At 58.6% G+C, this 26,446-nt stretch overlaps 1 long non-coding RNA gene across 1 annotated transcript in view; it reads right to left on the bottom strand.

Moving 5' to 3' along the window:
* LOC134359367 (uncharacterized) overlaps positions 1 to 8,090 on the bottom strand; it is a 36,612-nt gene extending 28,522 nt beyond the window's left edge. Inside the window, exon 1 of the long non-coding RNA XR_010021094.1 lies at positions 7,319 to 8,090. This is a non-coding gene — a long non-coding RNA (uncharacterized LOC134359367). The remainder of the gene's footprint in view (positions 1 to 7,318) is intronic.
* Between the last annotated feature and the right edge of the window lie 18,356 nt (positions 8,091 to 26,446).

Below are 26,446 nucleotides of genomic sequence, written 5' to 3'. Positions count from 1 at the left end.
GACAGCTGTAAATGGAGAAAGGCAACCCAGGAAGTCTCTGAGCACACAGGATCTACATGCAATCAGTGGAAAGATTAAGGTTAACATCCATAACTATACTGGTCTAACAGACACTACCTGTCCCACAAGAGACAAAGGGCATTCTTAATTTCTGTTAACAGTTTTAAAAACTATTAAAAATTACAAGTGGATTAAAAGCTTTGTCTCTAGTTAACTGTCAGGGATATTCCAGGATGGAGCCTTTGCATTCTGACTTGTTTGCTGTTCAGCCGGCATCTAGAATTCATTGCCTGACTCACTAGTATTAAGGGCTATAACATCAGGCCTCCATATCTGGCAAAAGTACTTCTGAGTACACTGGACAGCTAATCCTTCTGGGCAGTGAGCTAACAAAATCTAGCCCATTACCCTTCTGCTGGAAATTTTCAAATAACTTTGAAGAGAGGGAGAGAAGATGCACTATGTCTTAAGAGAGTAGCTTCATTTATCACATACACATCAAAGCATAAATTTAAATGCATTGTTTGTGTCAAATCAGGTCAGTGAAGAATGTGCTGGGCAGTTCATTAGTGTCATCAAATTTCTGGTGCTAATATAACATGCCTGCATCTCACAAACCCTACTGTATATCTTTGGAATAAGGAAGGAAACCACACAGTTATGGGAAGGATGTACAAACGCCTTACAGACAGTGGCAGGAATCGAATCCAGATCTTATAGATGTAAAGCGTTGTGCTAACTGCTATGCCCCCATGCCACCCCCGACATTAACCAAGTTTCTGGATTTACAAGTTTATTAAATGACTGAATAATAATTTATTACTTGTGATGCCAACACAAGTTTATAAATCTTTGTCAAATAAAGCCACAGCGGAGAAAGAGCTTCAAGCTGCAAAAGCCAATGGATATATTTTTATCAAAAATGCAAGTTATTGAAGAGGATTTCAGGGTAGTGTGAAAAGTAATAAAAGCTAAAAAGAATGGTTTATGATGCCGATTAACATTGTAGTAAGTGTCAAACTTACCCGCTCATTGAAAGCCACTCCCCCCCTCCTATGGGAGGCTGATGACATCACGGCACTGGTAGAGTTTAAATCTAGCACACGCGGCCTCTTTTGCTGTATGGGCCACCATGAACCAGGAAGTAGGTGGTGCCATGGAAATGATAAACAGTAGAGATGTATGGCAGTAACAGGGACCCAGACACACACTTTAGATAAATATTTGCCACTGTGTGCATGTTTAGTGTCTGTTTTGTCCTGTCACTTCATGCGTTCAATTTAGATATGTATTTGTAATCAGGCATAGCTTGAAGGGGTTACCAAACATTTAGTGTGTCTTGTCCTGTAAATAAATAGTTAACCTACTTACCGATAGTGGGTCTCTTCTGTTCCCTTTCACTGAACCTGCAAACCTGATTTCACATAATAACTGGTGTTGCAAACAGGGTTCAATGATTGCACAGAAGATGAATATCTTTAGAAGGAAAAAATAAGAGAGTGATTCCACCCATGTGAGGAGTGCTGGATCTCAGGATGGACTGACAATAGTGTGGGATTTGGGAGCCTCGCCATCCTATTCCATCATGGGCACAAGCCTCCCCAGCATCCAGGACATCTTCGAAGACCTCAAAAAGGTGGCATTCATCATTAAGGACCTCCATCACTAGGACATGTCCTCTTCTCTTTGCTACCATCAGGGAGAGGTACAGGAACTGAAGGCACACACTCAGTGATTTAGGAACAGCTTCTTCCCCTCTGCCATCCAATTTCTGAATGGACATTGAACCCATGAACACTGTGTCACTGCTTTTTGCACTACTTAATTAATTTAACTTTTCTATATGTAATGCCCTGGTTCATATTTTCACCGTTCTACTGTGTGTATTTCATTTCGGCAGTTTGTTTTCAGCTGCTCCGTTTTCAGCTTGTTTGGGTTATTGTTGAAGATAAGGGATGATGTGGAATGTGTGCCATCCAATTAGTGGGAGTTTTTCTTGGTGAGGGACAATAAGGTTGGTCTTGGGCTTTTGTTTTTGCGAGCGATGTTCGGAGGGTGGTGTGGGCGTTCTTGCTGACGAAGGCCCAGCTCATGAGTGACAGAGAAGTTCAAGATGAGCTCCAGCACATTTGACTGTTTAATTAGAATAGGCCTTTTCTTTTTATTATTCTTTACCAACCCTTCAGTTAAGATTGATAAATATAATTCCTTTAAGCGTAAGCAGTGTGCTGTCTCTTACTTCATGGCACTAATTTGTAACAGAGTGTGGGCACGTGGCCAAGTGGTTAAGACATTTGACTAGCGACCTAAAGGTCTTGAGTTCGAGCCCCAGCCGAGGCAGCGTGTTGTGTCCTTGAGCAAGGCACTTAACCACACAGTGCTCTGCGACAACACTGGTGCCAAGCTGTTTCTGCCCTTGCCCTTCCCTTGGACAACATCGGTGTCGTAGAGAGGGGAGACTTGCAGCATGGGCAACTGCCGGTCTTCCATACAACCTTGCCCAGGCCTGTGCCCTGGAGATTGAAGACTTACCAGGCACAGATCCATGGTCTCGCAAGACTAACGGATGCCTTTAATGAAATTAAATTTGAAACAGGGTAGCGAATTACACAGCATCCACACAAACCGGGGTTTGGGGTGGGAGCGTACCTCAGTCTCACGAGTTTGGCAGGGCCAGATGTTGTCTTCCCTAGACTTACGCAGCCAAGGAACCCAGGGTGTTTCATATTTATAAGTACTGCAGTGTTTGCTGACCATTCTTTGGGTACTGAATCATACTCTCAGCCAGTAAATTTCCCTCAAAATTTTTAATATTAAGTAATAGTTACTATAATTTGATTCATTTTACCTGGTATGCAATTCATGAATTATGTCATGCATGAATTTTTATTTTTTCTGCATTGAATTGAATCTAATTATGTGACAGTTTTTGTAGCATCCAATTCACCTCTGCTAGAATTTTCCACAAAACCTCTCCTCTTGCCTGCTAAAGATAATTCCAAACACTCTGAAAGATGAAAGGTTCCTAGCATCCATTAGTTCAGAAGTTTGTTTTGGGAATACATTTCACCTACTTTGAAGGAAAATATCCTGACATTGTGGGCGGGGGCGTGGTCGACAGCCCGCCCCTGCATTCCTAACGACCAGTACTGTTTACTGTGCTCGTGTTAAAATGCTTTTGTGGGATTATGATGGAAAGTTCCAGTTTGTTTATTGTTACATTTTAGCTTGGGTTATACAGTTATTTGCTTGTATATTTATGGGTCACCCTAACTCTAACCGGGGGGTGTGATGGTCACCTCCCCCATCTGTATGAGACTGGTTGGGTTCACTCTCCGGGTCATGATGCCCGGTCTGTTTTGTGTCTATCACAACAAAACTCTTGTTGAGTTAAAGAGCTTCCTCGTCTGTCATCATGCACCAAATGCTCACCACATTGGTGTCAGGAATGGGATGCGAGATCGACAAGATGGAAGAGCTCCAATGTCGGATAAAGTGCCTTAAGACACGGGGAATAAGACGAGGGAACGAGCAGCATGCCTGCCCCGCACCCACGAGTCACGGGCAGGGCTCATGAAGACGGGACCCGGAGGGAGTACCTGGGCACCGAGCATTGTGCCTTCCCAGAGAGCCCCGATGGAGCGAGCGTACCCAGGCTCCCCAACCTGGGGGCCAGAGCGGAGCGCATCACTCGCCTCCGTAACCACCCGCACCGAAGAACCCAAGACGCCGCAGCCATGGGAGGATGAGCACCACGGCAGACGCTGTCGGAGCAACAGGAAGATCAGACGTCCTCGACGATTTGCGCCTCAAGGTATACCCCTGAAGCTCCCCAGGTACGACGGTACCAGCCGCCTGTAGCCGTACCTGGCGCGTCGAACTTGCTGCATGACACAACAGGTGAAGCCCCACCGAGACGGCGGTGCACCTTGCCTTGTCATTGTAAGGAAATGTCCTCAACCTCACGCCAGCGAGCAGCGTGACTACAGGGCGCTCGTGGTGGCGCTTGAGCGGTGTTTCGCGCAGAGGCCGTGGGCGGCAGCAATGTGGGAAGAACTGTGCAGCAGATGGTGCCGTATGGGAGAAAACTTGGGGCCCTCGCAGCAGATCTTCGCCGCTGTGCTCGGCGTGGCTACCCCGAGTTCCCTCCCGCGGCCCAGGAAGAGCTTGCCCTCCACGCCGGAGCGCCTTCGGCAGCATGTTCGCCTGGCGTCGCCATCATCGCTGGCCGAGGCGGAGAGAGCAGAAACGATCTCAGCCCCCCAAAGTGTGCCAGGATCGCCCTGCATGCAGTGAACCCGGGCTTGTGTCACTGAGGCGGAGGAGGAAACTGACGACGCTTGACTAGTGCCGCGCCGACCCCACCGCCGTGGAATGCCCCGCACCGGCACCACGCCATAGCCCAGTGCAGCCATCAGGAAACGCCGAGCAGGCAGTGCCGCTCGAATCCTCCAGCACAACTCCTCCGTTGTCGCCCTTCCAGGTGGGCTGTTTTGGGGAAAAGTAAGGCTTAAAGCTGATTTATACTTGTGCGTTAAATGTACGCCGTACGTACGGCGTAACCGCGAACACTACGCTGTAGCCTAACGCGCACCTCTCCCAAAATGTAACTATGTATCGCGGCGTCGCAGACCGCAACAACTGTGATTGGTCGCTTGGTAGCATCGCATTTCCTCCTACGCTGCAATAGCTTCCCACTGGGCGACTGAAGGGCAGGGAAGAAACTCTGGCTGCAATGCTTTCCATAAAGCTGTACAGACCTCCGAAATTGTGGAGGACCCTGTGCTTGACGCCAGTTTGTCGCTAGCTGCTACAGTCTGTTGACTTCCACCTGAAGCTAAAACTCAAAAGGTGATTGCCAGTCTCTGCGTACACTGATGCGAAATAAGTGGTTGGAGACGATGAACTAAATTGTCAAATCTACATGCCGACATCTGAAAATATTTGAGATGCATTTCCTTGTCCACCTCTCAGTGGCCGGACGAGCACAGAAAATTCACCGTTCTTCAGTTTCAGTCGCCACTGTTTGAAGTTTGAGTTTCTTCGTGTTGAGTTTCAATACGAAGAAACTCAACACAGTGGCATAGAAACCCCACCGCCAACTAGCATTTTGGTGGTGAATTGCAGAGAGACGCAGACACACAAACTCACAAGTATAAATGCTCACAACGGCGTAGCCCACTTGCGTAGGCTGCGGGATAAGCTAGTACGCACAAGTATATATCAGTCTTTATACGTGGACCGCGTGATGCCTTGATTTGGTGGATACGGGGTCAACCATCACTATCATCCGCCCTGGTGTTCTCCCAAACACGGACCAGCCATCCCAGCCTGGGTGGACAACTGTCTTTACGAAGATATGCAGCTACCACCGGCGGGTGTCAGCCGTGCTGCTTTGCGGAGTCTGCCCGGCTTCTCAGGACCTACTGAGAGTCTGGAACATGGTTGCCTCAGGCTGGGAATCCCCTCCTCTGGCAGAGGGCGGAGTCCTGGCCAACCCGTGCCCTACCTCAACGGATGACGGTGCGGCTCAGGTGTGTGGAACGACTCAGGCTGAGCTGCTTGTCAGACCCAGGTCCCGCAATCTTATCCGAGAGCCGAGTCCACACAACTTGAGTCATCTCTCCTCGACACCCACAATCCCATTCAGGCATGCAATTAGGTGGTACCTCTATGGGCTGCTGCTCCATACCCTCCATTTCCTCGCCCTTGTCCACCGTCCCGGCACGCCATCGCAGTCGGTCTTTCCACCTGGAGGTGAGGGGGGTCCCCAATGGAAGTCCCTTTACAAGGGAGTTCCCCTGCACCTTGGGGATCTGGGGTGGAGGCTGGGGCACAGAACGGTGCCTTGTAATAAGTTCTTTAGTTTGTACAGGGAACTCCCAGCCGCATGTCACTTCTGTGGGCTGGAGAAGACCGTGTACCATATGTACCTGGAGTGTATGCAGCCCTTTTTTGTGTATCTGCATGAGCTGCTTCTCGCATTCTGGTTGCATTTTAGCCCCACCCTATTTATATACGGTCATCTAGTAAGGAGGGGGGCATGGAGGGATGAGGCTGCCCTTGTCAACTTGCTCCTGGGGCGGGCAGTCTTGGAAAAGGGTGGCGGGAGGATCTGCCCGGGTAGACTGCCTGGCAATGTTTAGGGGGTATGTTCATGCCCGGGTAAATATTGAGAAGGAACACGTTCTCTCCACGGCGACCTTAGAGGCGTTCGGGGTTCGGGGACCGTTGGGGTCCGCGGGGGGGGGAAGGGGTAATTGACATCACTGACAGAGATGGAAACAGTTTGGATTAATGTGTATTGTCTATTTGTAGTGACGTAATTGTGATGGTCACTGTCTTGTATATATAACACTGACTTTGTAATAAAGATATTTTGTATAAAAAGAGTGGACAACGGCGGCAGTCCAACTGGCGACGGTCACCGGTGGCTGCGGCGATGCGCATCGCAGTGGGGAGAAACGCAGCGGAACACGAGATGTGGCTCGCCGACATCCGAGAGTCCTGCACACTCGGGCTGGACCTGCTGTCCCGCTGGGGGGTCCGCGTGGATATGTCGGGGGCAACACTCTACCTCGGTGCTGAAGGCGTGGCTCGCCGGCAGGGCAGCTCGCAGGATGCAGTCCCAGCGGGGGCAGCAGCCTCCGCCGGTTTCACAGCGGCCCGCAGCAGGGCAGCACACCCGGCAGCGGCCCAATGCAACAGCGACAGTGGCGGCGCTTCAGGTGACAGCCGGCGACGACCTCCCCACCGTGGACCAGCAGCTGCGCAGCGAACAGGTGAGCGGTTCTGTGCTGGCCCGGGTGAGGGATGGCTGAATGTGGGACAACGGCCGGAGTGGGCAGAGGTCTCCGACCTGGACCCAGAGACCAAGGCTCTATACTCGCAGTGGGGAACGCTGGAGGTCCATGACGGGTTGCTGTTTAGGCGGTAGCAGTTGTCCGATGGTGACAGACTCTTGCAGCTGGCGGTCCCCCGGGGGCTCCGCGCCATGGTGCGGCAATCGGTGCACGGGCTGGTGGAGTCCGGCCATCTCGGAGTTGCAAAGACGTTGGGCAGGCTGCGTGAACGCTTCTATTGGCCTGGATACAGGTAGGAAGTGGGGCTGTTCGTGCACGGCTGCGATGTCGGCAAGTTCCAGAAGGGACTGGGTCGCTAGTCTGGGGTGCCAATGCAGCAGCACATGCTGGGGATCCCAGTAAGTGTCTGCTGCCCTTCCCGGAAGAAAGGACTATCCCCAGGCTTGGAAGCCACTGGAAGGGGCCGGGAGAGGTGCTGAACCTTACCTCCGATATGGTATATCGGGTGCGGTTACCTGAGCGGCGGAAGACAGTCGTGCTGCACCGGGACCGGCTGGCACCGTGTTCGCCCCTGGCCACCACTAACCCAGCGAGGTGAATGAAGGGAGTGACACTCCGAGTGCCCTGCCTTTTGCCTCACACAAACAGGTGGCAGTGTCCACGCCCACCGGAACTTTTGGACCTTGCTAGGGACTCTGGGGTTGCCGGGGGCAGCTGACCCCTTGGGCGGGGGCGAGGTCAACAGCCCGCCCCTGCATTTCTAACGATCAGTACTGTTTACTGTGCTTGTGTTAAAATGCTTTTGTGGGATTATGATGGGATTTTAGCTTGGGTTGTACAGTTATTTGCTTGTGTATTTGTGGGTCACCCTGACTGTAATTGGGGTGTGTGATGGTCACCTCCCCAGTCTGTGTGAGGCTGGTTGGGTTCACTCTCCCGGTCATGGTACCCGGTCTGTTTTGTGTCTATCACAATAAAACTTGTGGAGTTAAAGAGTTTTAAGAGCTTCCTCGTCTGTCATTATGGGCCAAATGCTGGCCACCATATATTTTCATTCCTTTTTATAACTGAATATAAGTCAGAACTGTTTATTAATTTCAATTAATATCACAATTTCCACACTTTAATAGTATTATTTTATAGTATTAATGGTAAGACTCTTGGCAATGTGGAGGATCAGAGGGATCTTGGGGTCCGAGTCCATAGGACACTCAAAGCTGCTGCGCAGGTTGACTCTGTGGTTAAGAAAACATATGGTGCATTGACCTTTAACAAATGTGGGATTGAGTTTAAGAGCCAAGAGGTAATGTTACAGGTATAAAGGACCCTGGTCAGACCCCACTTGGAGTACTGTGCTCAGTTCTGGTCACCTCATCACAGGAAGGATGTGGAAACTATGGAAAGAGTGCAGAGGAGATTTACAAGGATGTTGCCTGGATTGGGGAGCATGCCTTATGAGAATAGGTTGAGTGAACTTGGTCTTTTCTCCTTGGAGTGGCGGAAGATGAGAGGTGACCTGATAGAGGTGTATAAGATTATGAGAGGCATTGATCGTTTGGATAATCAGAGGCTTTTTCCCAGGGCTGAAATGGCTAACACGAGAGGGCACAGTTTTAAGGTGCTTGGAAGTAGATACAGAGGAGATACCAGGGGTAAGTTTTTTACGCAGAGAGTGGTGAGTGCGTGGAATAGGCTGCCAGCAATGGTGGTGGAGACAGATACAATAGGGTCTTTGAAGAGACTCCTGGATAGGTACATGGAGCTTAGAAAAATAGAGGGCTATGGGAAAGCCTAGGTAATTTCATGTTTGGCACCGCATTGTGGGCCGAAGGGTCTGTATTGTGCTGTAGGTTTTCTATGTTCTATGTTCTAAGAGTAGACTCCAAGTACAGTAATGTGAGCCAATGAACCATTGCAAGCCGGGGTATCATACCCTGGGGTATCACAGGTGCTGATTGGGATTAGCCTGTTGGAGTCAGGGTTGGGGAGAAACCCCTCTATGCAGAATGTTGCAGAATCTTAAAAAAGAGAGCAAAATCTCAGATGGCTGGAGGCTGCCATTGAGGAAATTGTAAAGTGAAGTAGGATATATTGTTTCCGGAGAATTTTAGTTCAGAAGGAATCGCGGCTAAGAGCACTTCAGCTTTTTGGCTTATTTAGGATTAAAGATGACACTTTTGCTGCTTTGCAAGCCTCCACGGCTAGCCATTTTATTAATAGAAAATGGCATGCTCTGTCAACAACTGGGAAGAAAACATGGAAACATAGAAAGAGTTTAGCCCACAATGTTGTGCTGACCATGTAACCTACTCTAGAAACTGCCTTAAATTTCCCTGCTACATAGCCCTCTACTTTTCTAAGCTCCATGTACCTATCTAAGACACTCTGTAAAAGACCCTAGTGTATCAACCTCTACCACCTTCGCTGGCAGTGCATCCTGTGCACCCACCACCCTCTGTGTGAAAACTTACCTCTGACATCCCCCTTGTACCTACTTCCAAGCACCTTAAAACTGTGCTTCCTCGTGTTAGCCATTTCAGCTATGGGATAGAGCCTCTGGCTATCCACATGATCAATGCCTCTCATCATCTTATTCACCTCTATCGGGCCACCTCTCATCCTCTATCGCTCCAAGAAGAAAAGGCCAAGTTCACTCAACTTTTTCTCATTAGGCTAGCTCTTCAATCCAGACAACATCCCTGTAAATCTCCTCTGCACTCTCTATGTATCGACATCCTTCCTGTAATGAGGTGACCAGAACTAAACACAATACTCCAAGTGGGGTCTAACTAAGATCTTATTTGATAACTTGGTTATCAGGTGTGATGTTCTCTCAGGGCTGCAGAAGTTGGTGCAGGTATTGCCCGTTTTCTGTTCCCCTGCCTAGGTAACCAACTGGACCATCATCCAGTTCACCTGGGGGTTCAAGATGGAGTGGATCTGATGGATCATGATGCACATGTTGCTGGAAAATGTGAGCAAAAGTCTACCCAAAGTTGCCCTTGTCCTGATGACCATTGTTTTGTCTGGCTGAATCAGGTACACATAGTTACGTGGGCACCAAGTGTGACAAGGTACTGAAGTTCTACCTGTTCTTGGTGTTGTGGAAGAAAGGCCTGGCCCTGCAGCAGGCCTCTTGACTATCCCTCTTCCCACGGTGTTACTTGTCCCTTCTCGTTACTTCCTCCATCACCTCTACCTCTTTTCGCACGATGCGAAAATGGATGGAGGGGTGCAAGCAGGGCCATGATTCAAGTGCAGGTTGAATGGACTAAAAAAAAATCAGATCAAAAAATGAAATCAAGTTTAATTGTCATTCCACAGTACGTGGATACAGTCGAACGAGACAGCATTTCCCTGGGGCCAAGGTGCAAAACGTAGAGAGCACATGCAAAATAGTGAAGAAAAAAAAACATAGTCACGCAAGAAAACTCATATAATCCAAGACCCTGAGGAACATGCCCTGCAAATTGACAGTACAGTTCCCGGCAGTCGAGTCTATCATTCCACAAAAGCACTAGAGGGCAGCAGCAATGGGCGAGGCCAGACCCCAACCAAGCATGAATGCCATGCTACACTGCCTCTGGCATCTCCTCACCTCGACTGCAGTAGCAGTCAAGTTTGCCGCTTGAAACCTAATCCTTTGTACAACCGAGGCCACACTACTGCCTTGCCATCTGATGTACCACCAAATAAGGGAACAAGGCTGGCAGCATCTTACATGATCAATGTTCAAAAGGGCCTTGCTATTGCAAGACAAACATCCAAGAGAGTCGCTCATGTTTACACTGCATGCTGCTTTCGTGTTTCAACTCCAGCCGGCTCCTCCTCCTCCTCCTCCTCCACACCAGCCGGCTCCTCCTCCACACCAGCCGGCTCCTCCTCCTCCTCCACACCAGCTGGTTCCTCCTCCTCCCCCTCCTCCTCCCCCTCCTCCTCCTCCTCCACACCAGCCGGCTCCTCCTCCTCCTCCTCCTCCACACCAGCCGGCTCCTCCTCCTCCTCCTCCTCCACACCAGCCGGCTCCTCCTCCTCCTCCACACCAGCCAGCTCCTCCTCCTCCTCCACACCAGCTGGTTCCTCCTCCTCCCCCTCCTCCTCCTCCTCCACACCAGCCAGCTCTTCCTCCTCCTCCTCCTCCTCCCACACACCAGCCGGCTCCTCCTCCTCCTCCTCCTCCTCCACACCAGCCAGCTCCTCCTCCTCCTCCTCCTCCTCCTCCCACACACCAGCCGGCTCCTCCTCCTCCTCCTCCTCCTCCACACCAGCCAGCTCCTCCTCCTCCTCCCACACACCAGCCGGCTCCTCCTCCTCCTCCTCCTCCTCCTCCTCCACACCAGCCCGTTTCTCCTCCTCCTCCTCCTCCTCCACACTAGCCGGTTCCTCCTCCTCCTCCTCCTCCACACCAGCCGGTTCCTCCTCCTCCTCCTCCTCCACACCAGCCCGTTTCTTCTCCTCCTCCTCCTCCTCCACACCAGCCGGTTCCTCCTCCACACCAGCCAGCTCCTCCTCCTCCTCCTCCTCCTCCCACACACCAGCCGGCTCCTCCTCCTCCTCCTCCAACTCCTCCTCCACACCAGCCCGTTTCTCCTCCTCCTCCTCCTCCTCCACACCAGCTGGTTCCTCCTCCACACCAGCCGGCTCCTCCTCCACACCAGCCGGCTCCTCCTCCTCCTCCACACCAGCTGGTTCCTCCTCCTCCCCCTCCTCCTCCTCCTCCACACCAGCCAGCTCCTCCTCCTCCTCCACACCAGCTGGTTCCTCCTCCTCCTCCACACCAGCCAGCTCCTCCTCCTCCTCCCACACACCAGCCGGCTCCTCCTCCTCCTCCTCCTCCTCCTCCTCCACACCAGCCAGCTGCTCCTCCTCCTCCTCCTCCTCCTCCTCCTCCCACACACCAGCCGGCTCCTCCTCCTCCTCCTCCTCCACACCAGCCAGCTCCTCCTCCTCCTCCTCCTCCTCCCACACACCAGCCGGCTCCTCCTCCTCCTCCTCCTCCTCCTCCTCCACACCAGCCCGTTTCTCCTCCTCCTCCTCCTCCTCCACACTAGCCGGTTCCTCCTCCTCCTCCTTCTCCACACCAGCCGGTTCCTCCTCCTCCTCCTCCTCCACACCAGCCCGTTTCTTCTCCTCCTCCTCCTCCTCCACACCAGCCGGTTCCTCCTCCACACCAGCCAGCTCCTCCTCCTCCTCCTCCTCCTCCCACACACCAGCCGGCTCCTCCTCCTCCTCCTCCACACCAGCCCGTTTCTCCTCCTCCTCCTCCTCCTCCACACCAGCCGGTTCCTCCTCCTCCTCCTCCTCCTCCTCCTCTTCCACACCAGCCCGTTTCTCCTCCTCCACACCAGCCGGCTCCTCCTCCTCCCACACACCAGCCGGCTCCTCCCCCTCCTCCTCCTCCTCCTCCCACACACCAGCCGGACCCTCCTCCTCCTCCTCCACACCAGCTGGTTCCTCCTCCTCCTCCCACACACCAGCCGGCTCCTCCTCCTCCTCCTCCTCCTCCTCCTCCACACCAGCCGGTTCCTCCTCCTCCTCCTCCTCCACACCAGCCAGCTCCTCCTCCTCCTCCTCCTCCCACACACCAGCCGGACCCTCCTCCTCCACCTCCTCCACACCAGCCAGCTCCTCCTCCTCCTCCTCCCACACACCAGCCGGCTCCTCCTCCTCCTCCTCCTCCACACCAGCCGGACCCTCCTCCTCCTCCTCCTCCACACCAGCCAGCTCCTCCTCCTCCTCCTCCTCCACACCAGCCAGCTCCTCCTCCTCCTCCCACACACCAGCCGGTTCCTCCTCCTCCCCCTCCTACTCCTCCTCCACACCAGCCAGCTCCTCCTCCTCCTCCTCCTCCTCCTCCTCCACACCAGCCAGCTCCTCCTTCTCCTCCTCCTCCTCCACACCAGCCAGCTCCTCCTCCTCCTCCTCCTCCTCCTTCTCCACACCAGCCCGTTTCTCTTCCTCCTCCTCCTCCTCCACACCAGCCGGTTCCTCCTCCTCCTCCTCCACACCAACCGGCTCCTCCTCCTCCTCCTCCTCCTCCCACACACCAGCCGGCTCCTCCTCCTCCTCCTCCTCCACACCAGCCGGTTCCTCCTCCTCCTCCTCCTCCACACCAGCCAGCTCCTCCTCCTCCTCCTCCTCCTCCACACCAGCCAGCTCCTCCTCCTCCTCCTCCTCCTCCTCCTCCACACCAGCCGGTTCCTCCTCCTCCTCCTCCCACACACCAGCCGGACCCTCCTCCTCCTCATCCTCCACACCAGCCAGCTCCTCCTCCTCCTCCTCCTCCACACCAGCCGGCTCCTCCTCCTCCTCCCCCTCCTCCTACTCCTCCACACCAGCCAGCTCCTCCTCCTCCTCCTCCTCCCACACACCAGCCGGACCCTCCTCCTCCTCCTCCTCCACACCAGCCGGTTCCTCCTCCTCCTCCACACCAGCCAGCTCCTCCTCCTCCTCCTCCTCCTCCCACACACCAGCCGGCTTCTCCTCCTCCTCCTCCACACCAGCCAGCTCCTCCTCCTCCTCCTCCTCCTCCACACCAGCCAGCTCCTCCTCCTCCTCCTCCTCCTCCTCCTCCTCCACACCAGCCGGTTCCTCCTCCTCCTCCTCCTCCTCCACACCAGCCGGTTACTCCTCCTCCTCCTCCTCCTCCTCCACACCAGCCAGCTCCTCCTCCTCCTCCTCCTCCCACACACCAGCCGGACCCTCCTCCTCCTCCTCCTCCACACCAGCCGGTTCCTCCTCCTCCTCCACACCAGCTGGTTCCTCCTCCTCCCCCTCCTCCTCCTCCTCCACACCAGCCAGCTCCTCCTCCTCCTCCTCCTCCTCCCACACACCAGCCGGCTTCTCCTCCTCCTCCTCCTCCTCCTCCTCCTCCACACCAGCCAGCTCCTCCTCCTCCTCCTCCTCCTCCTCCTCCTCCTCCTCCTCCTCCTCCACACCAGCCGGCTCCTCCTCCTCCTCCTCCTCCACACCAACCGGCTCCTCCTCCTCCTCCTCCTCCTCCCACACACCAGCCGGTTCCTCCTCCTCCTCCTCCTCCCACACACCAGCCGGTTCCTCCTCCATACCAGCTGGCTCCTCCTCCTCGTCCTCCCCCTCCTCCTCCTCCTCCTCCTCCTCCTCCTCCTCCTCCCACACCAGCCGGCCCCTCCTCCTCCTCCACACCAGCTGGCTCCTCCTCCTCCTCCCCCTCCTCCTCCTCCTCCACACCAGCCAGCTCCTCCTCCTCCTCCCCCTCGTCCTCCTCCTCCACACCAGCCAGCTCCTCCTCCTCCTCCTCCTCCCACACACCAGCCGGACCCTCCTCCTCCTCCTCCTCCACACCAGCCGGTTCCTCCTCCTCCTCCTCCTCCTCCCACACACCAGCCGGCTTCTCCTCCTCCTCCTCCTCCTCCTCCTCCACACCAGCCAGCTCCTCCTCCTCCTCCTCCTCCTCCTCCTCCTCCTCCTCCTCCACACCAGCAGGCTCCTCCTCCTCCTCCCACACACCAGCCGGTTCCTCCTCCTCCTCCTCCTCCACACCAACCGGCTCCTCCTCCTCCTCCTCCTCCTCCCACACACCAGCCGGTTCCTCCTCCTCCTCCTCCTCCCACACACCAGCCGGTTCCTCCTCCATACCAGCCGGCTCCTCCTCCTCCTCCTCCTCCTCCCACACCAGCCGGCCCCTCCTCCTCCTCCTCCTCCACACCAGCTGGCTCCTCCTCCTCCTCCCCCTCCTCCTCCTCCTCCACACCAGCCAGCTCCTCCTCCTCCTCCCCCTCGTCCTCCTCCTCCACACCAGCCAGCTCCTCCTCCTCCTCCTCCTCCCACACACCAGCCGGACCCTCCTCCTCCTCCTCCTCCACACCAGCCAGCTCCTCCTCCTCCTCCTCCTCCTCCTCCTCCACACCAGCCGGCCCCTCCTCCTCCTCCTCCTCATACTCCTCCTCCTCCTCCTCCACACCAGCCAGCTCCTCCTCCTCCACACCAGCCGGCTCCGCCTCCTCCTCCTCCTCCTCCTCCTCCTCATCCACACCAGCCGGCTCCTACTCCTCCTCCTCCTCCTCCACACCAACCGGCTCCTCCTCCTCCTCCTCCTCCTCCAAACCAGCCGGCTCCTCCTCCTCCTCCTCCTCCACACCAGCCAGCTCCTCCTCCTCCTCCTCCTCCTCCTCCTCCTCCACACCAGCCAGCTCCTCCTCCTCCTCCTCCTCCTCCTCCTCCACACCAGCCAGCTCCTCCTCCTCCTCCTCCTCCTCCCACACACCAGCCGGCTCCTCCTCCTCCTCCTCCACACCAGCCGGTTCCTCCTCCTCCTCCTCCTCCACACCAGCCGGCCCCTCCTCCTCCTCCTCCACACCAGCCCGTTTCTCCTCCTCCTCCTCCTCCTCCACACCAGCCGGCTCCTCCTCCTCCTCCTCCTCCACACCAGCTGGCTCCTCCTCCTCGTCCTCCCCCTCCTCCTCCTCCTCCTCCCACACACCACCCGGCTCCTCCCCCTCCTCCTCCTCCTCCTCCTCCTCCTCCACACCAGCTGGCTCCTCCTCCTCGTCCTCCCCCTCCTCCTCCTCCTCCTCCCACACACCACCCGGCTCCTCCCCCTCCTCCTCCTCCTCCTCCTCCTCCTCCATACCAGCCGGCCCCTCCTCCTCCTCCTCCTCCACACCAGCCGGCTCCTCCTCCTCCTCCCCCTCCTCCTCCTCCTCCACACCAGCCAGCTCCTCCTCCTCCTCCTCCTCCCACACACCAGCCGGACCCTCCTCCTCCTCCTCCTCCACACAAGCCGTCTCCTCCTCTTCCACACCAGCCGGCTCCTCCTCCTCCTCCTCGTCCTCCCCCCCCTCCTCCTCCTCCTCCTCCTCCTCCTCCTCCTCCTCATCCACACCAGCCGGCCCCTCCTCCTCCTCGTCCTCCTCCTCCACACCAGCCGGTTTCTCCTCCTCGTCCTCCTCCTCCACACCAGCAGGTTCCTCCTCCTCCATACCAACCGGCTCCTCCTCCTCATCCTTCCCCTCCTCCTCCTCGTCCTCCCCCTCCTCCTCCTCCCACACACCAACCGGTTTCTCCTCCTCCTCCTCCTCCATACCAGCTGGCTCCTCCTCCTCCTCCTCCTACCACACACCAGCTGGCCCCTCCTCCTCCTCCTCCTTCACCCTCCACACCAGCCGGTTTCTCCTCCTCCTCCTCCTCCATACCAGCCGGCTCCTCCTCCTCCTCCTCCTCCTACTCCTCCTCCTCCTCTTCCTCCTCCACACCAGCCGGCTCCTCCTCCTCCTCCTCCTCCTACTCCTTCTCCTCCACACCAACCGGCCCCTCCTCGTCCTCCTCCTCCATACCAGCCGGTTCGTCCTCCTCCTCCTCCTCCTCCTCCACACCAGCTGGCTCCTCCTCCTCCTCCTCCTCCTACTCCTTCTCCTCCACACCAACCGGCTCCTCCTCCTCCTCCTCCTCCACACCAGCCGGCTCCTCCTCCTCCTCCTCCTCCTCCTCCTCCACACCAGCCAGCTCCTCCTCCTCCTCCTCCTCATACTCCTCCTCCTCCTCCTCATACTCCTCCTCCTCCACACCAACCGGCTTCTCCTCCTCCTCCTCCCCCCCTCCTCCTCCTCCCACACACCAGCTGGCCCCTCCTCGTCCTCCTCCTCCATAACAGCCAGCTCCTCCTCCTCCTCCTCCTCCTCCCACACACCAGCCGGCTCCTCCTCCTCCTCCTCCACACCAGCCGGCTCCTCCTCCTCCTCCTCCTCCTCCACACCAGCCGGTTCCTCCTCCTCGTCCTCCCCCTCCTCCTCCTCCTCCTCCTTCCACACACCACCCGGCTCCTCTTCCTCCTCCTCCTCCTCCTCCTCCTCCTCCACACCAGCCAGCTCCTCCTCCTCCTCCTCATCCTCCTCCACACCATCCAGCTCCTCCTCGTCTTCCTCCTCCACACCAGCCAGCTCCTCCTCCTCCTCCTCCTCCACACCAACCGACTCCTCCTCCTCCTCCTCCTCCTCCTCCACACCAGCCAGCTCCTCCTCCTCCTCCTCCTCCACACCAGCCGGCTCCTCCTCCTCCTCCTCCTCCTCCACACCAGCCGGTTCCTCCTCCTCGTCCTCCCCCTCCTCCTCCTCCTCCTCCTCCTCCCACACACCACCCGGCTCCTCTTCCTCCTCCTCCTCCTCCTCCTCCTCCACACCATCCAGCTCCTCCTCCTCCTCCACACCAGCCAGTTCCTCCTCCTCCTCCTCCTCCTCCTCCACACCAGCCAGCTCCTCCTCCTCCTCTCACACACCAGCCGGCCCCTCCTCCTCCTCCTCCTCCTCCACACCAGCCGGCTCCTCCTCCTCCATACGAACCGGCTCCTCCTCCTCCTCCTCCTCCTCCACACCAGCCAGCTCCTCCTCCTCCTCCTCCTCCTCCTCCTCCACACCTGCCAGCTCCTCCTCCTCCTCCTCCTCCACACCAGCCAGCTCCTCCTCCTCCTCCTCCTCCTCCTCCTCCTCCTCCACACCAGCCAGCTCCTCCTCCTCCTCCTCCTCCTCCTCCTCCTCCTCCACACCAGCCAGCTCCTCCTCCTCCTCCTCCTCCACACCAGCCGGCTCCTCCTCCTCCTCCTCCTCCTCCCACACACCAGCTGGCCCCTCCTCGTCCTCCTCCTCCACACCAGCCGGTTCCTCCTCCTCCTCCTCCTCCACACCAGCCAGCTCCTCCTCCTCGTCCTCCCCCTCTTCCTCCTCCTCCTTCTCCTCCTCCACACCAGCCAGCTCCTCCTCCTCGACCTCCCCCTCTTCCTCCTCCTCCTCCTCCTCCTCCACACCAGCCAGCTCCTCCTCGTCTTCCTCCTCCACACAATCCAGCTCCTCCTCCTCCTCCACACCAGCCAGCTCCTCCTCCTCCTCCTCCTCACCAGCCGGCTCCTCCTCCTCCTCCTCCTCCTCCTCCTCCACACCAGCCGGTTCCTCCTCCTCCTCCTCCTCCTCCTCCTCCACACCAGCCGGCTCCTCCTCCTCCTCCTCCTCCTCCTCCTCCACACCAGCCGGTTCCTCCTCCTCCTCCTCCTCCTCCTCCTCCACACCAGCCGGCTCCTCCTACTCCTCCTCCTCCTCATCCACACCAGCCGGTTCCTCCTCCTCCTCCTCCTCCACACCAACCGGCTCCTCCTCCTCCTCCTCCTCCACACCAGCCGATTCCTCCTCCTCCTCCTCCTCCTCCTCCACACCAGCCGGCTCCTCCTACTCCTCCTCCTCCTCATCCACACCAACCGGCTCCTCCCCCTCCTCCTCCTCCTTCACACCAGCCGGTTCCTCCTCCTCCTCCTCCTCCACCACACCAGCCAGCTCCTCCTCCTCCTCCACACCAGCCAGCTCCTCCTCCTCCTCCTCCTCCTCCTCCACACCAGCCAGCTCCTCCTCCTCCTCCTCCTCCTCCTCCACACCAGCCGGTTTCTCCTCCTCGTCCTCCTCCTCCACACCAGCAGGTTCCTCCTCCTCCATACCAACCGGCTCCTCCTCCTCATCCTTCCCCTCCTCCTCCTCATCCTCCCCCTCCTCCTCCTCCCACACACCAACCGGTTTCTCCTCCTCCTCCTCCTCCATACCAGCTGGCTCCTCCTCCTCCTCCTCCTACCACACACCAGCTGGCCCCTCCTCCTCCTCCTCCTTCACCCTCCACACCAGCCGGTTTCTCCTCCTCCTCCTCCTCCATACCAGCCGGCTCCTCCTCCTCCTCCTCCTCCTACTCCTCCTCCTCCTCTTCCTCCTCCACACCAGCCGGCTCCTCCTCCTCCTCCTCCTCCTACTCCTTCTCCTCCACACCAACCGGCCCCTCCTCGTCCTCCTCCTCCATACCAGCCGGTTCGTCCTCCTCCTCCTCCTCCTCCACACCAGCTGGCTCCTCCTCCTCCTCCTCCTCCTACTCCTTCTCCTCCACACCAACCGGCTCCTCCTCCTCCTCCTCCTCCACACCAGCCGGCTCCTCCTCCTCCTCCTCCTCCTCCTCCTCCACACCAGCCAGCTCCTCCTCCTCCTCCTCCTCATACTCCTCCTCCTCCTCCTCATACTCCTCCTCCTCCACACCAACCGGCTTCTCCTCCTCCTCCTCCCCCTCCTCCTCCTCCCACACACCAGCTGGCCCCTCCTCGTCCTCCTCCACACCAGCCGGCTCCTCCTCCTCCTCCTCCTCCTCCACACCAGCCGGTTCCTCCTCCTCGTCCTCCCCCTCCTCCTCCTCCTCCTCCTTCCACACACCACCCGGCTCCTCTTCCTCCTCCTCCTCCTCCTCCTCCACACCAGCCAGCTCCTCCTCCTCCTCATCCTCCTCCACACCATCCAGCTCCTCCTCGTCTTCCTCCTCCACACCAGCCAGCTCCTCCTCCTCCTCCTCCTCCACACCAACCGACTCCTCCTCCTCCTCCTCCTCCTCCTCCACACCAGCCAGCTCCTCCTCCTCCTCCTCCTCCACACCAGCCGGCTCCTCCTCCTCCTCCTCCTCCTCCACACCAGCCGGTTCCTCCTCCTCCTCCTCCTCCTCCTCCTCCTCCTCCTCCTCCTCCTCCCTCCTCCTCCTCCTCCTCCTCCTCCACACCAGCCGGCTCCTCCTCCTCCTCCTCCTCCTCCACACCATCCCGCTCCTCCTCCTCCTCCTCCTCGCTCCTCCTCCTCCTCCTCCTCCTCCTCCTCCCACACACCACCCGGCTCCTCTTCCTCCTCCTCCTCCTCCTCCTCCTCCACACCATCCAGCTCCTCCTCCTCCTCCTCCTCCACACCAGCCAGTTCCTCCTCCTCCTCCTCCTCCTCCTCCACACCAGCCAGCTCCTCCTCCTCCTCCCACACACCAGCCGGCCCCTCCTCCTCCTCCTCCTCCTCCACACCAGCCGGCTCCTCCTCCTCCATACGAACCGGCTCCTCCTCCTCCTCCTCCTCCTCCACACCAGCCAGCTCCTCCTCCTCCTCCTCCTCCTCCTCCTCCTCCACACCTGCCAGCTCCTCCTCCTCCTCCTCCTCCTCCACACCAGCCAGCTCCTCCTCCTCCTCCTCCTCCTCCTCCACACCAGCCAGCTCCTCCTCCTCCTCCTCCTCCTCCACACCAGCCAGCTCCTCCTCCTCCTCCTCCTCCTCCACACCAGCCAGCTCCTCCTCCTCCTCCTCCTCCACACCAGCCGGCTCCTCCTCCTCCTCCTCCTCCTCCCACACACCAGCTGGCCCCTCCTCGTCCTCCTCCTCCACACCAGCCGGTTCCTCCTCCTCCTCCTCCTCCACACCAGCCAGCTCCTCCTCCTCGTCCTCCCCCTCTTCCTCCTCCTCCTTCTCCTCCTCCACACCAGCCAGCTCCTCCTCCTCGACCTCCCCCTCTTCCTCCTCCTCCTCCTCCTCCTCCTCCACACCAGCCAGCTCCTCCTCGTCTTCCTCCTCCACACAATCCAGCTCCTCCTCCTCCTCCTCCACACCAGCCAGCTCCTCCTCCTCCTCCTCCACACCAGCCGGCTCCTCCTCCTCCTCCTCCTCCTCCTCCTCCACACCAGCCGGTTCCTCCTCCTCCTCCTCCTCCTCCTCCTCCTCCACACCAGCCGGCTCCTCCTCCTCCTCCTCCTCCTCCTCCTCCACACCAGCCGGTTCCTCCTCCTCCTCCTCCTCCTCCTCCTCCTCCACACCAGCCGGCTCCTCCTACTCCTCCTCCTCCTCATCCACACCAGCCGGTTCCTCCTCCTCCTCCTCCTCCACACCAACCGGCTCCTCCTCCTCCTCCTCCTCCACACCAGCCGGCTCCTCCTACTCCTCCTCCTCCTCATCCACACCAGCCGGTTCCTCCTCCTCCTCCTCCTCCACACCAACCGGCTCCTCCTCCTCCTCCTCCTCCACACCAGCCGATTCCTCCTCCTCCATACCAACCGGCTCCTCCTCCTCCTCCTCCTCCTTCACACCAGCCGGGTCCTCCTCCTCCTCCTCCTCCACACCAGCCAGCTCCTCCTCCTCCTCCACACCAGCCAGCTCCTCCTCCTCCTCCTCCTCCTCCTCCTCCTCCACACCAGCCGGTTCCTCCTCCTCCTCCTCCCACACACCAGCCGGACCCTCCTCCTCCTCCTCCTCCTCCACACCAGCCGGCTCCTCCTCCTCCATACGAACCGGCTCCTCCTCCTCCTCCTCCTCCTCCACACCAGCCAGCTCCTCCTCCTCCTCCTCCTCCTCCTCCTCCACACCTGCCAGCTCCTCCTCCTCCTCCTCCTCCTCCACACCAGCCAGCTCCTCCTCCTCCTCCTCCTCCTCCTCCTCCACACCAGCCAGCTCCTCCTCCTCCTCCTCCTCCACACCAGCCGGCTCCTCCTCCTCCTCCTCCTCCTCCCACACACCAGCTGGCCCCTCCTCGTCCTCCTCCTCCACACCAGCCGGTTCCTCCTCCTCCTCCTCCTCCTCCTCCTCCTCCTCACCAGCCGGCTCCTCCTCCTCCTCCTCCTCCTCCTCCTCCACACCAGCCGGTTCCTCCTCCTCCTCCTCCTCCTCCTCCTCCACACCAGCCGGCTCCTCCTCCTCCTCCTCCTCCTCCTCCTCCACACCAGCCGGTTCCTCCTCCTCCTCCTCCTCCTCCTCCTCCACACCAGCCAGCTCCTCCTACTCCTCCTCCTCCTCATCCACACCAGCCGGTTCCTCCTCCTCCTCCTCCTCCACACCAACCGGCTCCTCCTCCTCCTCCTCCTCCACACCAGCCGATTCCTCCTCCTCCTCCTCCTCCTCCTCCACACCAGCCGGCTCCTCCTACTCCTCCTCCTCCTCATCCACACCAACCGGCTCCTCCCCCTCCTCCTCCTCCTTCACACCAGCCGGTTCCTCCTCCTCCTCCTCCTCCACACCAGCCAGCTCCTCCTCCTCCTCCACACCAGCCAGCTCCTCCTCCTCCTCCTCCTCCTCCTCCACACCAGCCGGTTTCTCCTCCTCGTCCTCCTCCTCCACACCAGCAGGTTCCTCCTCCTCCATACCAACCGGCTCCTCCTCCTCATCCTTCCCCTCCTCCTCCTCATCCTCCCCCTCCTCCTCCTCCCACACACCAACCGGTTTCTCCTCCTCCTCCTCCTCCATACCAGCTGGCTCCTCCTCCTCCTCCTCCTACCACACACCAGCTGGCCCCTCCTCCTCCTCCTCCTTCACCCTCCACACCAGCCGGTTTCTCCTCCTCCTCCTCCTCCATACCAGCCGGCTCCTCCTCCTCCTCCTCCTCCTACTCCTCCTCCTCCTCTTCCTCCTCCACACCAGCCGGCTCCTCCTCCTCCTCCTCCTCCTACTCCTTCTCCTCCACACCAACCGGCCCCTCCTCGTCCTCCTCCTCCATACCAGCCGGTTCGTCCTCCTCCTCCTCCTCCTCCACACCAGCTGGCTCCTCCTCCTCCTCCTCCTCCTACTCCTTCTCCTCCACACCAACCGGCTCCTCCTCCTCCTCCTCCTCCACCCCAGCCGGCTCCTCCTCCTCCTCCTCCGCCTCCTCCTCCACACCAGCCAGCTCCTCCTCCTCCTCCTCCTCATACTCCTCCTCCTCCTCCTCATACTCCTCCTCCTCCACACCAACCGGCTTCTCCTCCTCCTCCTCCCCCCCTCCTCCTCCTCCCACACACCAGCTGGCCCCTCCTCGTCCTCCTCCACACCAGCCGGCTCCTCCTCCTCCTCCTCCTCCTCCACACCAGCCGGTTCCTCCTCCTCGTCCTCCCCCTCCTCCTCCTCCTCCTCCTTCCACACACCACCCGGCTCCTCTTCCTCCTCCTCCTCCTCCTCCTCCACACCAGCCAGCTCCTCCTCCTCCTCATCCTCCTCCACACCATCCAGCTCCTCCTCGTCTTCCTCCTCCACACCAGCCAGCTCCTCCTCCTCCTCCTCCTCCACACCAACCGACTCCTCCTCCTCCTCCTCCTCCTCCTCCACACCAGCCAGCTCCTCCTCCTCCTCCTCCTCCACACCAGCCGGCTCCTCCTCCTCCTCCTCCTCCTCCACACCAGCCGGTTCCTCCTCCTCGTCCTCCCCCTCCTCCTCCTCCTCCTCCTCCTCCCACACACCACCCGGCTCCTCTTCCTCCTCCTCCTCCTCCTCCTCCTCCACACCATCCAGCTCCTCCTCCTCCTCCTCCTCCACACCAGCCAGTTCCTCCTCCTCCTCCTCCTCCTCCTCCACACCAGCCAGCTCCTCCTCCTCCTCCCACACACCAGCCGGCCCCTCCTCCTCCTCCTCCTCCTCCACACCAGCCGGCTCCTCCTCCTCCATACGAACCGGCTCCTCCTCCTCCTCCTCCTCCTCCACACCAGCCAGCTCCTCCTCCTCCTCCTCCTCCTCCTCCTCCACACCTGCCAGCTCCTCCTCCTCCTCCTCCTCCTCCACACCAGCCAGCTCCTCCTCCTCCTCCTCCTCCTCCTCCTCCACACCAGCCAGCTCCTCCTCCTCCTCCTCCTCCACACCAGCCGGCTCCTCCTCCTCCTCCTCCTCCTCCCACACACCAGCTGGCCCCTCCTCGTCCTCCTCCTCCACACCAGCCGGTTCCTCCTCCTCCTCCTCCTCCACACCAGCCAGCTCCTCCTCCTCGTCCTCCCCCTCTTCCTCCTCCTCCTTCTCCTCCTCCACACCAGCCAGCTCCTCCTCCTCGACCTCCCCCTCTTCCTCCTCCTCCTCCTCCTCCTCCACACCAGCCAGCTCCTCCTCGTCTTCCTCCTCCACACAATCCAGCTCCTCCTCCTCCTCCACACCAGCCAGCTCCTCCTCCTCCTCCTCCACACCAGCCGGCTCCTCCTCCTCCTCCACACCAGCCGGTTCCTCCTCCTCCTCCTCCTCCTCCTCCTCCTCCACACCAGCCGGCTCCTCCTCCTCCTCCTCCTCCACACCAGCCGGTTCCTCCTCCTCCTCCTCCTCCTCCTCCTCCTCCACACCAGCCGGCTCCTCCTACTCCTCCTCCTCCTCATCCACACCAGCCGGTTCCTCCTCCTCCTCCTCCTCCACACCAACCGGCTCCTCCTCCTCCTCCTCCTCCACACCAGCCGATTCCTCCTCCTCCATACCAACCGGCTCCTCCCCCTCCTCCTCCTCCTTCACACCAGCCGGTTCCTCCTCCTCCTCCTCCTCCACACCAGCCAGCTCCTCCTCCTCCTCCACACCAGCCAGCTCCTCCTCCTCCTCCTCCTCCTCCTCCTCCTCCACACCAGCCGGTTCCTCCTCCTCCTCCTCCCACACACCAGCCGGACCCTCCTCCTCCTCCTCCTCCTCCACACCAGCCGGCTCCTCCTCCTCCATACGAACCGGCTCCTCCTCCTCCTCCTCCTCCTCCACACCAGCCACCTCCTCCTCCTCCACACCAGCCAGCTCCTCCTCCTCCTCCTCCTCCTCCTCCTCCACACCTGCCAGCTCCTCCTCCTCCTCCTCCTCCTCCACACCAGCCAGCTCCTCCTCCTCCTCCTCCTCCTCCTCCTCCACACCAGCCAGCTCCTCCTCCTCCTCCTCCTCCACACCAGCCGGCTCCTCCTCCTCCTCCTCCTCCTCCCACACACCAGCTGGCCCCTCCTCGTCCTCCTCCTCCACACCAGCCGGTTCCTCCTCCTCCTCCTCCTCCACACCAGCCAGCTCCTCCTCCTCGTCCTCCCCCTCTTCCTCCTCCTCCTTCTCCTCCTCCACACCAGCCAGCTCCTCCTCCTCGACCTCCCCCTCTTCCTCCTCCTCCTCCTCCTCCTCCACACCAGCCAGCTCCTCCTCGTCTTCCTCCTCCACACAATCCAGCTCCTCCTCCTCCTCCACACCAGCCAGCTCCTCCTCCTCCTCCTCCACACCAGCCGGCTCCTCCTCCTCCTCCTCCTCCTCCTCCTCCACACCAGCCGGTTCCTCCTCCTCCTCCTCCTCCTCCTCCTCCTCCACACCAGCCGGCTCCTCCTCCTCCTCCTCCTCCTCCTCCTCCACACCAGCCGGTTCCTCCTCCTCCTCCTCCTCCTCCTCCTCCACACCAGCCGGCTCCTCCTACTCCTCCTCCTCCTCATCCACACCAGCCGGTTCCTCCTCCTCCTCCTCCTCCACACCAACCGGCTCCTCCTCCTCCTCCTCCTCCACACCAGCCGATTCCTCCTCCTCCATACCAACCGGCTCCTCCCCCTCCTTCACACCAGCCGGTTCCTCCTCCTCCTCCTCCTCCACACCAGCCAGCTCCTCCTCCTCCTCCACACCAGCCAGCTCCTCCTCCTCCTCCTCCTCCTCCTTCACACCAGCCAGCTCCTCCTCCTCCTCCTCCTCCTCCTCCACACCAGCCGGCTCCTCCTCCTCCTCCTCCTCCACACCAGCCAGCTCCTCCTCCTCCTCCTCCTCCTCCTCCACACCAGCCAGCTCCTCCTCCTCCTCCTCCCACACCAGCCAGTTCCTCCTCCTCCTCCGCCCACACACCGGCCGGCTCTTCATTCTCTTATGATCATGAAACAAACACATTTAGCAAAGAAAAGAACACCTTTAGTTGGTCTCCAAGAGGCCGCTGCATCTGAATGGGTCACCAGTTTACCAGAACGAGGTGTATTTAATAACTTAGCATGGACAAGAAGGGCTGAAGGGTCTGTTTCTGTGCTTTATTTTTTAATGACTCTGTGAGTCGTTCTATTCCAGAACACTTTAGATGATCTTCTTCTCCAAAAAGTGGGGCGGGGTTGGGAAGGTTTCCTTCCACCAATGACTGAACACAGAACATAGAATATATATATTTACAGCACATTACAGGCCCTTCAACCCACGATGTTGTGCCGACCCTGTAACTTACTCTAGAGATGGCCTAGAATTTCCATAGCGCATAGCCCTTTATTTTTCTCAGCTCCATGTACTGCCGGGATGCTCCCCTTACCTGTATCTCCTCCATTTCCTGCAAATTGCTCTCACTTCATCTTCTCACCACTCTAGTGGGGTTAGAGTTCCCCTGGTCTGTACCTACCACTCCAAAAGCCTCCTTATCCAGCACATCATTCTCCGTAACTTATGCCACCTACCACGGGATCCTACCACTAAGCACATCTGTCTTTCTTCCCTACTCTTTGCTTTCTGTAGGAATCACTCTCTACATGACACCTTTGTCAACTCTTCCCTTCCCATTGATTCCCCCCGTCATTTATTACTGCAAATGAGACAAGTGCTACAACTGCTGCTACACCTCATCCTTCACCACCATTCAGGGCTCAAAACAGTCCTTCCAGATGAGGTGACACCTCACCTATGAGTCAGTCGAAGTCATCACTGGTGCTCTTAGTGTGGCCTCCTCTACATCAGTAAGATCTGATGAAGACTGAGGGAACTGCTTCACCAAGCACCTTTGTTCTGCCTGAAACAAAAGGAGTCATTTCTCAGAGGCCATCTGTTTCAATTTGACTTCCTATTCCTATTCCAACATGTTGGTCCATGGCATCCTCTACTGTGATGATGAGGCCATACTGAGGCTGGAGGAGCAATATCTTATATTCTGTTTGGGTAGCCTCCAACCTGATGGCATGAACAGCAATTTCTCAAGTGTCTGGTATTTTCTTCCCCTCACCTTCTTTCTTTCTTCATTCCCTTCCCCATTCTGTTTCCTCCTTACCCCTTCTCTTCTCATCTTCCCACCAGCTTCCTCTGATGCACCCCCTCTTTCCCTTTCTCCTGTAGTCCATTCTCCTCTCCTATCAGATTCCTCCTTTAGCCCATCACTTCTTCCAGCTACCACCT

This window comes from Mobula hypostoma, chromosome 20, assembly GCF_963921235.1.
Source record: "Mobula hypostoma chromosome 20, sMobHyp1.1, whole genome shotgun sequence".
NCBI classification, from domain to species: domain Eukaryota; kingdom Metazoa; phylum Chordata; class Chondrichthyes; order Myliobatiformes; family Myliobatidae; genus Mobula; species Mobula hypostoma.
This window is presented reverse-complemented; position numbering and strand designations above follow the sequence as displayed.